The 12,282-nt window shown below is 36.2% G+C and overlaps 1 protein-coding gene across 1 annotated transcript in view; it reads left to right on the forward strand.

Annotated features, from left to right (window-relative positions):
• DOK6 (docking protein 6) overlaps positions 1-12,282 on the forward strand; it is a 408,332-nt gene that overhangs the window by 168,520 nt on the left and 227,530 nt on the right. The window lies entirely within an intron of this gene.

Genomic DNA, 12,282 nt, shown 5'->3' on the forward strand with positions numbered 1-12,282 from the left:
TTTCAGATTGAATTTTAGCATCCCAGTTCATACTGCACTCTGACATTATTGAGACACAAGGCAGGTTATCATTGGAACTTGCAGTGTTTTTGATTTTGGAATCCCTGTGCTGTGTAATATATTAGTTGGCTTATTATAGTTTTTTAAAGATTTTGTTCAGGGAAATGGTGTATTCACTTTATAATGCATGGAAGCAAAAAGCACTAAGGGTTTGAAAGATGTGAATTTCAAATAATAGATGAGTCTTTAGGAGAAGCTTTGTTGAGTAATTTTTAAAAGGGAGTAAAGTTTCTGTATTTATGGTCAAAGTTTATAGGTATATTTATTACTGGGTTATGTTATTCAAAAACATAAAATCACTTTGCCTAAATAAATTGCTCACACCTCCTCACCTACACTTATCTTAGCTTTGCTGAATTGAATTAGAATGTATCAAAGTGTTCCTCTTTCCTTGAATGCCTTTATTCCTTTTATGTACCTTTCTTCACTACTCATCTGACCTCATTTCATCATTAAAAATTGTCTTTTTGGAGGTTGCATAGACGTCTGTTAACTGGTAATATAAATCCCCATGTGATAATAGAACCCATCCCAAACTTGCTGGTATCATATATTAATATCCAAAAGTGCCTTCTTGTTCATTGTCTTACAACTGCATAACCTCACTTTTCTCTGAGCTCTCAAATAATGTTGCATATTAAAACTAACAACAACCAGAGGAGAACCTTCAAGATGGCAGAGGAGTAAGACGTGGAGATCACCTTCCTCCCCCCAAATACATCAAAAATACGTCTACATGTGGAACAACTCCTACAGAAGACCTACTGAATGCTGGCAGAAGATCTTAGACTTCCCAAAAGCCGTGTGGCTGACAGGGTCTTGGTGCTCCGGCCGGGGATCAGGCCTGAGCCTCTGAGGTGCGAGAGCCGAGTTCAGGACATTGGACCACCAGAGACTTCCCGGCACCACGTAATATCAAATGGCGAGAGCTCTCCCAGAGATCTCCGTCTCAATGCTAAGACCCAGCTCCACTCAATGACCAGCAAGCTCCAGTACTGGACACCCTATGCCAAACAACTAGCAAGACAGGAACACAACCCCACCCATTAGCAGAAAGACTGCCTAAAATCATAATAAGTTCACAGACACCCCAAAACACAGCACTGGACGTGGTCCTGCCCACGAGAAAGACAAGATCCACCCTCATCTACCAGAACACAGGCACTAGTCCCCTCCACCAGGAAACTTACACAGCCCACTGAATCAACCTTACCCACGGGGGCAGACACAAAAAACAACGGGACTACGAACCTGCAGCCTGCGAAAAGGAGACCCCAAACACAGTAAGTTAAGCAAAAGGAGAAGACAGAGAAATATGCAGCAGATGAAGGAGCAAAGTAAAAACCCACCACACCAAACAAATGGAGAGGAAATAGGCAGTCTACCTGAAAAAGAATTCAGAGTAATGATAGTAAAGATGATCAAAATCTTGGAAATAGAATGGAGAAAATACAAGAACATTTAACAAGGACCTAGAAGAAATAAAGAGGAAACAAACAGTGATGAACAACACAATAAATGAAATTTACAATTCTGTAGAAGGAATCAATACCAGAATAACTGAGGCAGAAAAACGAATAAGTGACCTGGAAGATAAACTAGTGGAAATAACTACTGCAGAGCAAAATAAAGAAAAAAGAGTGAAAAGAACTGAGGACAGTCTCAGAGACCTCTGGGACAACATTAAACACACCAACATTCGAATTATAGGGGTCCCAAAAGAAGAAGAGAAAAAGAAAGGGACTGAGAAAATATTTGAAGAGATTATAGTTGAAAACTTCCCTAATATGGGAGAGGAAATAATCAAGTACAGGAGGCACAGAGAGTACCATACAGGATAAATCCAAAGAGAAACATGCCAAGACACATATTAATCAAACTATCAAAAATTAAATACAAAGAAAAAATATTAAAAGCAGCAAGGGAAAAGCAACAAAGAACATACAAGGGAATCCCCATAATGTTAACAGGTGATCTTTCAGCAGAAACCCTGCAAGCCAGAAGGGAGTGGCAGTACATATTTAAAGTGATGAAAGGGAAAAACTTACAACCAAGATTACTCAACCCGGCAAGGGTCTCATTCAGATTCGATGGAGAAATCAAAAGATTTACAGACAAGAAAAAGCTACGAGAATTCAGCACCACCAAACCAGCTTTACAACAAATGCTAAAGGAACTTCTCTAGGCAGGAAACACAAGTGAAGAAAAAGACCCACAAAAATGACCCCAAATCAATTAAGAAAATGGTAATAGGAACATACATATCAATAATCACCTTGAATGTAAATGGATTAAATGCTCCAACCAAAAGACATACACTGGCTGAATGGATACAAAAACAAGACGTGTATATATGCTGTCTACAAGAGACCCACTTCTGACCTAGGGACACATAGAGACTGAAAGTGAGGGGATGGAAAAAGATATTCCATGCAAGTGGAAATCAAAAGAAAGTGGAAGTAGCAATTCTCACATCAGACAAAACAGACTTTAAAATAAAGACTCTTACAAGAGACAAAGAAGGACACTACGTAGTGATCCAGGGATCAATCCAAGAAAAAGATATAATAGTTGTAAATATTTATGCACGCAACTTAGCAGCACCTCAATACATAAGGCAAATGCTAACAGCCATAAAAGGGGAAATCAACAGTAACACAATCATAGTAGGGAACTTTAACACCCGACTTTCACCAATGGAGAGATCATCCAAAATGAAAATAAATAAGGAAGCACAAGCTTTAAATGACGCATTAAGCAAGATGGATTTAACTGATATTTATAGGACTTTCCATCCCAAAACAACAGAATACACTTTCTTCTCAAGTGCTTATGGAACATTCTCTGGGATAGATCATGTCTTGGGTCACAAATCAAGCCTTAGTAAATTTAAGAAAACTGAAATCTTATCAAGTATCTTTGCCGATCACAAGACTATGAGACTACATAAAAATTACAGGGGAAAAAACTGTAAAATTACAAACACATGGAGGCTAAACAATACACTACTAAATAACCAAGAGATCACTGAAGAAATCAAAGAGGAAATCAAAAAATACCTAGAAACAAATGACAGTGAAAACATGACGCCCCAAAACCTATGAGCTGCAGCAAAAGCAGTTCTAAGAGGGAAATTTATAGCAATACAATCCTACCTCGAGAAACAAGAAAAATCTCAAATAAACAGCCTAACCTCACACCTAAAGCAATTAGAGAAAGAAGAACAAACAAACCCCAAAGTTAACAGAAGGAAAGAAATCATAAAGATCAGATCAGAAGTAAATGAAAAAGAAATGAAGGAAACAGTAGCAAAGATCAGTAAAAGTAAAAGCTGGTTCTTTGAGAAGATAAACAAAACTGATAAACTATTAGCCAGACTCATCAAGAAGAAAATGGAGAAGACTCAAATCAACAGAATTAGAAATGAAAAAGGAGAAGTAACAACTGACACTGCAGAAATACAAAGGATCATGAGAGATTACTACAAGCAACACTGTGCCAATAAAATGGACAACCTGGAAGAAATGGACAAATTCTTAGAAAAGCACAACCTTCCAAGACTGAACCAGGAAGAAATAGAAAATATAAACAGACCAATCACAAGCACTGAAATTGAAACTGTGATTAAAAATCTTCCAACAACCAAAAGCCCAGGAACAGATGGCTTCCCAGGAGAATTCTATCAAACATTTAGAGAAGAGCTCACACCTACCCTATCAAAGTCTTCCAAAATATAGTAGAGGGAGGAACACTCCCAAACTCATTCTGTGAGGCCACTATCACCCTGATATCAAAACCAGACAAATATGTCACACACACACAAAAAAAACTACAGGCCGATATCACTGATGAACATAGATGCAAAAATCCTGAACAAAATATTAGCAAACAGAATCCAACAGCACAATAAAAGTATCCTACACCATGATCAAGTGGGGTTTATCCCAGGAATGCCAGGATTCTTCAATACACGCAAATCAATCAATGTGATACACCATATTAACAAATTGAAGGATAAAAAACATCTGATAATCTCAATAGATGCAGACAAAGCTTTTGACAAAATTCAGCACTGATTTATGATAAAAACCCTCTGGAAAGTAGGCGTAGAGGGAACTTATCTCAACAAAATAAGGGCCATATATGACAAACCCACAGTCAACATAGTTCTCAATGGTGAAAAACAGAAACCATTTCGACTAATATCAGGAACAAGACAAGGTTTCCCACTCTCACTGCTATTATTCAACATAGTTTTGGAAGTTTTAGCCACAGCAATCAAAGAGGAAAAAGAAATAAAAGGAATCCAAATTGGTAAAGAAGTAAAACTGTCACTGTTTGCAGATGACATGATACTATACATAGAGAATCCTAAAGATGCCACTAGAAAACTCCTAGAGCTAATCAATGAATTTGGTAAAGTAGCAGGATACAAAATTAATGCACAGAAATCTCTTGCATTCCTATACACTAATGATGAAAAATCTGAAAGACAAATTAAGGAAACACTCCCATTGACCATTGCAACAAAAAGAATAAAAGGAGACAAAAGACCTGTAAGCAGAAAAGTATAAGACATTGATGAAAGAAATTAAAGATGATGCAAACAGATGGAGAGATATGCCATGTTCTTAGATTCGAAGAATCAACATTGTGAAAATGACTATACTACCCAAAGCAATCTACACATTCAACGCAATCCCTATCAAATTACCAATGGCATTTTTCACAGAATGAGAACTAAAAATGACACAATTTGTATGGAAACAGAAAAGACCCCAAATAGCCAAAGCAATCTTGAGAAAGAAAAATGGAGCTGGAGGAATCAGGCTCCAAAACTTCAGGCTATACTACAAAGCTACAGTAATCAAGATAGTATGATACTGGCACAAAAACAGAACTATAGATCAATGAAAGAGGATAGAAAGCCCAGAGATAAATCCACACACCTATGGTCACCTTATTTTTGATAAGGGAGGCAAGAATATACAATGGAGAAAAGACAGCCTCTTCAATAAGTGGTGCTGGGAAAACTGGACAGCTACATGTAAAATAATGAAATTAGAACACTTCCTAACACTGTACCCAAAAATAAACTCAAACTGGATGTAAGACCTTAATGTAAGGCCAGACACTATAAAACTCTTAGAGGAAAACATAGGAAGAACTGTCTATTACATAAATCACAGCAAGATTCTTTTTGATCCACCTCCTAGAGATATGGAAATAAAAACAAAAATAAACAAATGAGACCTAATGAAACTTAAAAGCTTTTGCACAGCAAAGTAAACCATAAACAAGATGAAAAGACAGCCCCCAGTGTGGGAGAAAATATTTGTAAACGAAGCCACTGACAAGGATTAATCTCCAACATATACAAGCAGCTCATGCAGCTCAATATCAGAAAAACAAACAACCCAATCCAAAAATGGGCAGAAGACCTAAATAGACTTTTCTCCAAAGTGGATACACAGATTGGCAACCAACACATGAAGGGATGCTCAACATCACTAATCATTAGAGAAATGCAAATCAAACCTACAATTAGGTAGCACCTCACACCAGTAGGAATGGCCATCATCAAAAAATCTACAGATAATAAATGCTGGAGAGGGTGTGGAGAAAAAGGAACCCTCTTGCACTGTTGGTGGGAAAGTAAATTGATGCAACCACTATGGAGAACAATAAGAAGGTTCCTTAAAAACTAAAAGTAGAACTACCATACGACCCAGCAATCCCACTACTGGGCATATACCCTGAGAAAACCATAATTCAAAAGGAGTCATGTATCACAATGTTCTTTACAGCACTATTTACAATAGCCAGGACATGGAAGCAACCTAAGTGTCCATTGACAGGTGAATGGAAAAAGAAGATGTGGCACATGTATACAATGGAATATTACTCAGCCATAAAAAGAAATGAAATTGAGTTATTTGTCGTGAGGTGGATGGACCTATAGTCTGTCATACAGAGTGAAGTAAGTCAGAAAGAGAAAAACAAATACCGTATGCTAACACATACATATGGAATCTAAAAAAAAATAATGGTTCTGAAGAACCTAGGGTCAGGACAGGAATAAAAATGCAGACGTAGTGAATGAACTTGAGGACATGGGGAGGGGGAAGTGTAAGCTGAGACGAAGTCAGAGAGCGACATTGACATATATACGCTACCAAATGTAAAATAGATGGTGGGAAGCACCCACATAGCACAGGGAGATCAGCTCGGTGCTTTGTGACCACCTTGTGGGGTGGAATAGGGAGGGTGGGAGACAGACGCAAGAGGGAGGGGATATGAAGATATTTGTATACATATAGCTGATTCACTTTGTTATACAGCAGAAACTAACACAACATTTTAAAGCAATTATACTCCAATAAAGATGTTAAAAAAAAAAGAAAAAAAAAAAACTAACAACAACCAGAGAATTGGTTTTCCAAAACAGGTAAAAGAGCATTTTCTTTATTGTTTGTATGTTTCAATTTTCACTGTTGTTTTACGATTTTTATTTGTACTGATTTGTGTTGTGGGTACATAGGCAATACCAGAGCCTCTTATTTCTGATAAGAATGATATTGAATTATGTTTCTCCATAATTCTGAAATTTAGACTCACAGTTGTAACCCACAGGTCTGAAATTGGAAGCTTTTGTTTTCTTTTTTGGCAGTGGTGGTAGTTTCATGGTTCATGTAAGATTTTTGAGAAATGAAAGGCTCTTCTTTAAAAGAAAATGGCCTTAAATTTCAATGGAAGAATCTCCTGACAGTGAGACTGAGGCAAGATCTAAGTGTAAAAATGAAGAATGCCTTTTTTTGCATTTCTTGCAGAGTTTTCAACTAGTTTAAATTATGATTAATTTGAAAGTATTATTTATTTTTTAAACCATTTTTTTATGTGTAGATGTAACAGTCTGCTTTTAGATGGTAGTAAAAATGTTTAAGAAGCCATGGCACAATTTTTAAAAATTGTCTTAACTTCGTGGCATGCCAATGGGAAAAAAGGAAGTACTTAAAAACAAGGAATTTGAGTATTTTTTCTTGCAAATTATGTTTTTCAGATAGATATTAAGATGGAGTAGTCTATATCTTTTAATAAAACGACAAAATTACATGGAAAACAGACTCAAACTTAAAAGCAGTCAGATGTGAAAACTAAAATAACAAGATTAAAGCCATGATTAAAAGGAGCTCTCACATTTACTTCTAATGAAAATGAAGATCAAAATGTACTCTCATAATGGCTAGTGAGAATGTAAATTGTTTCAATTGTTTTTTTCAAGAAAACTGACAGCTGACATTATAAACATGCATACCCTTGACTCAGTGAACCCCTTTGGGAATATATCCTGTGTATTATACATTATGTGTAATGACAACAAAATTGGAAACAAGTGAATGCCTATCAGGAAAATCATTGAATAAATTATGGTATATCCTTATCATGAAATATTATGCAATCACTAGGAAGAATTCTAATTAACCCAATTAACTTGAAGACATTTCTAAGAAGTGTAGTTCTTCAGGCAAAACAACCAGCAGAGAAGTATGTAGTGAATAATCCCATTTTGTAAAAGAAAAATGGAAAGAGTGTGTGTTTTAACAAGCATTACCTGGGGCGAGGAGGAGATGATAACAAGGTAGATAGAAAGGAAGATGGGTAGAAAAAAGGCAAGTAAAAAGGAAAAGTAATAAAATAAAATGAACAGAAGAAAATACCCAGTATATATAAAATATCCCATTTATATGAAATTATGCATATGTGAACATTCCCATGAATGTATCCAAGTTTTTAAAAAGTTAATCATCAGGGAAATGCAAATTAAACCATAATGAGGTATCACTGTGCACCTATCTGAATGGCTTAAATTAAAAAAAATAATAGTGATACCACTAAATGCTTGAGAGGTTGCAGGGAAACTGGATCACTCATATGTTGCTGGTGGGAATGTAAAGTGGTCCAGCCACTGTGGAAAGTGGGTGGCAGCTTTTTATAAAATTAAATATGTAATTATTACACAAGCCAGCAATTGCACTCTTGGATATTTATCTCAGGGGAAAAAAAAGAAAACTTATGTTCACACACATATATATACCTGTACAAAAATGTTCATAATAACTTTATTCATAATAGTCAAAAACTGGAAAGAGCCCAGAGGTCCTTCAACAAACTGTGGTATACTCATACCGTGAACTACTCCTCAGCAGTAAAAAGGAACAAATGTTTGATATATGCAGCAGCCTGGGTGAATCTCAAGTGAATTAGGCCCAGTGAAAAAAAGGCAATTCCAAAAGATTATATACTTTGTGATTTCATTTATACAACATCTGTGAAATGACACATTTTACAAATGGAGGACAGTTTAGTTGCCAGAGGTTAGGGTAGGGGTTTGGGGGTGTGGAGACGTGGAGTGTATGGTCATAAAAGGGTAACATGAACTTGTATTGGACCTGAGCAGTTATCTTGATTGTGGTGGTGCACACACAAATCCACAAGGTGATAAATTGTGTAGAATTTAACACACACACACACACAAATAAGTACAAGTAAAACTGAGGAAATCTGAATAAAATCAGTGGACTTCCAATGTCAGTATCCTGGTTGTGATGTTGTATTATAATTTTGCAAAATATTAATATTGGGGTCAGAGAGAAGAAAGTGGTCAAAATATACACAGGATCTCTCTGTAGTATTTCTTATTATTACAAGTGAATCTACAATTATCTCAGTAAAATGTGCAATAAAATACTAGCTCTATATCAGTTATCTGTAAGGTCAACTATGATGTATTTTTAAGTTAAAAGACAGATTAGGGAAAGAATTGCAGAAATAAAAAGTGGTATAGTCTAACATGCTAAAAAGAAACTGATAGCAATAACAACAAACAATAAAAATAATCCTAAATGTGTACCTATGTACCTTGTGTATGATTCATGAGTACAAAGACACATGTGCATGTGTACATACGTGTGTGTCTTGCTCCTTCCTAACGTGTAGACCTTGTATGAGATCCCCCAGCCTAGTATGCCCCCCGCACACTTCAACCAACCATCTCTACATTTCCTTCCATCCTCGGTGTAGGATCTCATGCTTCCTGCCCCTCATCTTAGTACCTCTGCTGTATTCCCCCATAGCACTGGAACTTGGACTTCATGTACCTTGTTCAAAACCTCTCTGCTCTGTAGGATTTTAAGCTCAATGAAGACATAACCCTGGTGTCTTTCTCCTCCTGGAATTACCAACACCACAGTGCTAATAAAAATTTGATGAATTAATGAATGAGTAAAGTTTATACTTAAGTTTTGTTATAATGATATGTTTATCATCTTCCTTTTTCAAAGAGATCATTGTTTTTCAAAACAAGTTTGGGAGACTAATTTGACTGCCCCATAGGAAAAAATATTTAAATTGCCAAATAACAGATTGCTCTGTGTTGTGATGGGGAGTGAGGGGTGGTGATCAGTGTGCTGTGTGTGTGTGTGCAAATCACCATGGCCCACCAGGTCTGCTGTAACAACTATGAATAAAACATTCTTGAATACAAATGAACATTTCTGCGTTCTGCCATTCCTTGAAAAGAGAGCCCTTGTTCATTCTTTTTTTTTTTTGGAGTATGTTCAATGCCTAGTGAATAAAGGAACAGATGGCTTCAATGTTGGAAACCCAGAGGTTGGGTAATAAATTCTGTTACCTTCATTAAGGAAAAGAGAAAAGGAAAGGAAGAGCTCAGCTATGTCTGTCTTTGTCAGTATATGAAATCTGAAAAGTTATCTCCAAATAATTCAGGGCAAGTAATATTTAAAGTCGGAACAACCTGGTTAATTTCCTAAATAATTATTTGAAGCATTGAATTTATTCTGTAATATAATGAAGTTATTTTTGTAGTTTTTCCCATTTGAAATTTGTAATGGAATATTCATGAATAAATCGCCCCACAGTAAAAATGAAAACTATTTGGGCAAAACCCAAATGCCAATATATACATAAACTTCTTAAATTTTTTAAAAGTTTTGCATAAGTGTTACTTTGTACCTGGAATACCTGGATATCAGTTAATCGTGTTTCAGTTTATTCACATTGTATTTCCCAAATCCTATATCTTCGTTTTGTTTTTTTCTTAGAAATTTCATGTAATGTCTGAAACATTTATATTAACATATTTCCATACAAATACCCAAAGAAAGTTTAGTATTAGTTGTTTTGTTTGTTTGTTTGTTTGTTCATTTATACTGCAGGTTCTTATTAGTCATAAATTTTATACACATCAGTGTATACCTGTCAGTCCCAATCGCCCAGTTCAGCACACCACCATCCCCACCCCACCACGGTTTTCCCCCCTTGGTGTCCATACATTTGTTCTCTACATCTGTGTCTCAACTTCTGCCCTGCAAACTGGTTCATCTGTACCATTTTTCTAGGTTCCACATACATGTGTTAATATACGATATTTGTTTTTCTCTTTCTGACTGACTTCACTCTGTATGACAGTCTCTAGATCCATCCACATCTCAACAAATGACCCAATTTCGTTCCCTTTTATGGCTGAGTAACATTCCATTGTATATATGAGCCACAACTTCTTTATCCATTCATCTGTCGATTGGCATTTAGGTTGCTTCCATGACCTGGCTATTGTAAATAGTGCCGTAATGAACATTGGGGTGCATGTGTCTTTTTGAATTATGGTTTTCTCTGGGCATATGCCCAGTAGTGGGATTGCTGGATCATATGGTAATTCTATTTTTAATTTTTTAAGGAACCTCCATACTGTTGTCCATAGTGGCTGTATCAATTTACATTCCCACCAACGGTGCAAGAGGGTTCCCTTTTCTCCACACTCTCTCCAGCATTTGTTGTTTGTAGATTTTCTGATGATGCCCATTCTAACTGGTGTGAGGTGATACCTCACTGTAGTTTTGATTTGCATTTCTCTAATAATTAGGGATGTTGACCAGCTTTTCATGTGCTTCTTGGCCATCTGTATGTCTTCTTTGGAGAAATGTCTGTTTAGGTCTTCTGCCCATTTTTGGATTGGGTTGTTTGTTTTTTTAATATTGAGCTGCATGAGCTGTTTATATATTTTGGAGATTAATCCTTTGTCTGTTGATTTGTTTGCAAATATTTTCTCCCATTCTGAGGGCTGTCTTTTCGTCTTGTTTATGGTTTCCTTTGCTGTGCAAAAGCTTTGAAGTTTCATTAGGTCCCATTTGTTTTTTTTTTGTTTTTATTTCCATTACTCTAGGAGGTGGATCCAAAAAGATCTTGCTGTGATTTATGTCAAAGAGTGTTCTTCCTATGTTTTCCTCTAAGAGTTTTATAGTGTCCAGTCTTACATTTAGGTCTCGAATCCATGTTGAGTTCATTTTTGTGTATGGTGTTAGGGGGTATCTAATTTCATTCTTTTACATGTAGCTGTCCAGTTTTCCCAGCACCACTTCTTGAAGAGACTGTCTTTTCTCCATTGTACCTCCTTGCCTCCTTTGTCGTAGATTAGTTGACCATAGGTGTGTGGGTTTATCTCTGGGCTTTCTATCTTGTTCCATTGATCTATGTTTCTGTTTTTCTGCCAGTACCATATTGTCTTGATTACTATAGCTTTGTAATATAGTCTGAAGTTAGGGAGTCTGATTCCTCCAGCTCTGTTTTTTTTCCTCAAGACTGCTTTGGCTATTCGGGGTCTTTGTGTCTCCATACAAAATGTGAGATGATTTGTTCTAGTTCTGTAAAAAATGCCATTGGTAATTTGATAGGGATTGCATTGAATCTGTAGATTGCATTGGGTAGTATAGTCATTTTCACAATATTGATTCTTCCAATCCAAGAACATGGTATATCTCTCCATCTGTTGGTATCATCTTTAATTTCTTTCATCAGTGTCTTATAGTTTTCTGCATACAGGTTTTTTCTTTCCCTAGGTAGGTTTATGCCTAGGTATTTTATTCTTTTTGTTGCAATGATAAATGGGAGTATTTCCTTAATTTCTCTTTCAGATTTTTCACCATTAGTGTATAGGAATGCAAAAGATTTCTGTGCATTAATTTTGTATCCTGCAAGTTTACCAAATTCATTGATTAGCTCTAGTAGTTTTCTGGTGGCATCTTTAGGATTCTCTATGTATAGTATGTCATCTGTAAACAGTGACAGTTTTACTTCTTCTTTTCCAATTTGTATTCCTTTTATTTCTTTTTCTTCTCTTATTGCCGTGGCTAGGACTTACAAAAC

Source organism: Balaenoptera musculus, chromosome 14, assembly GCF_009873245.2.
Source record: "Balaenoptera musculus isolate JJ_BM4_2016_0621 chromosome 14, mBalMus1.pri.v3, whole genome shotgun sequence".
In the NCBI taxonomy this organism is placed as follows: Eukaryota; Metazoa; Chordata; class Mammalia; order Artiodactyla; family Balaenopteridae; genus Balaenoptera; species Balaenoptera musculus.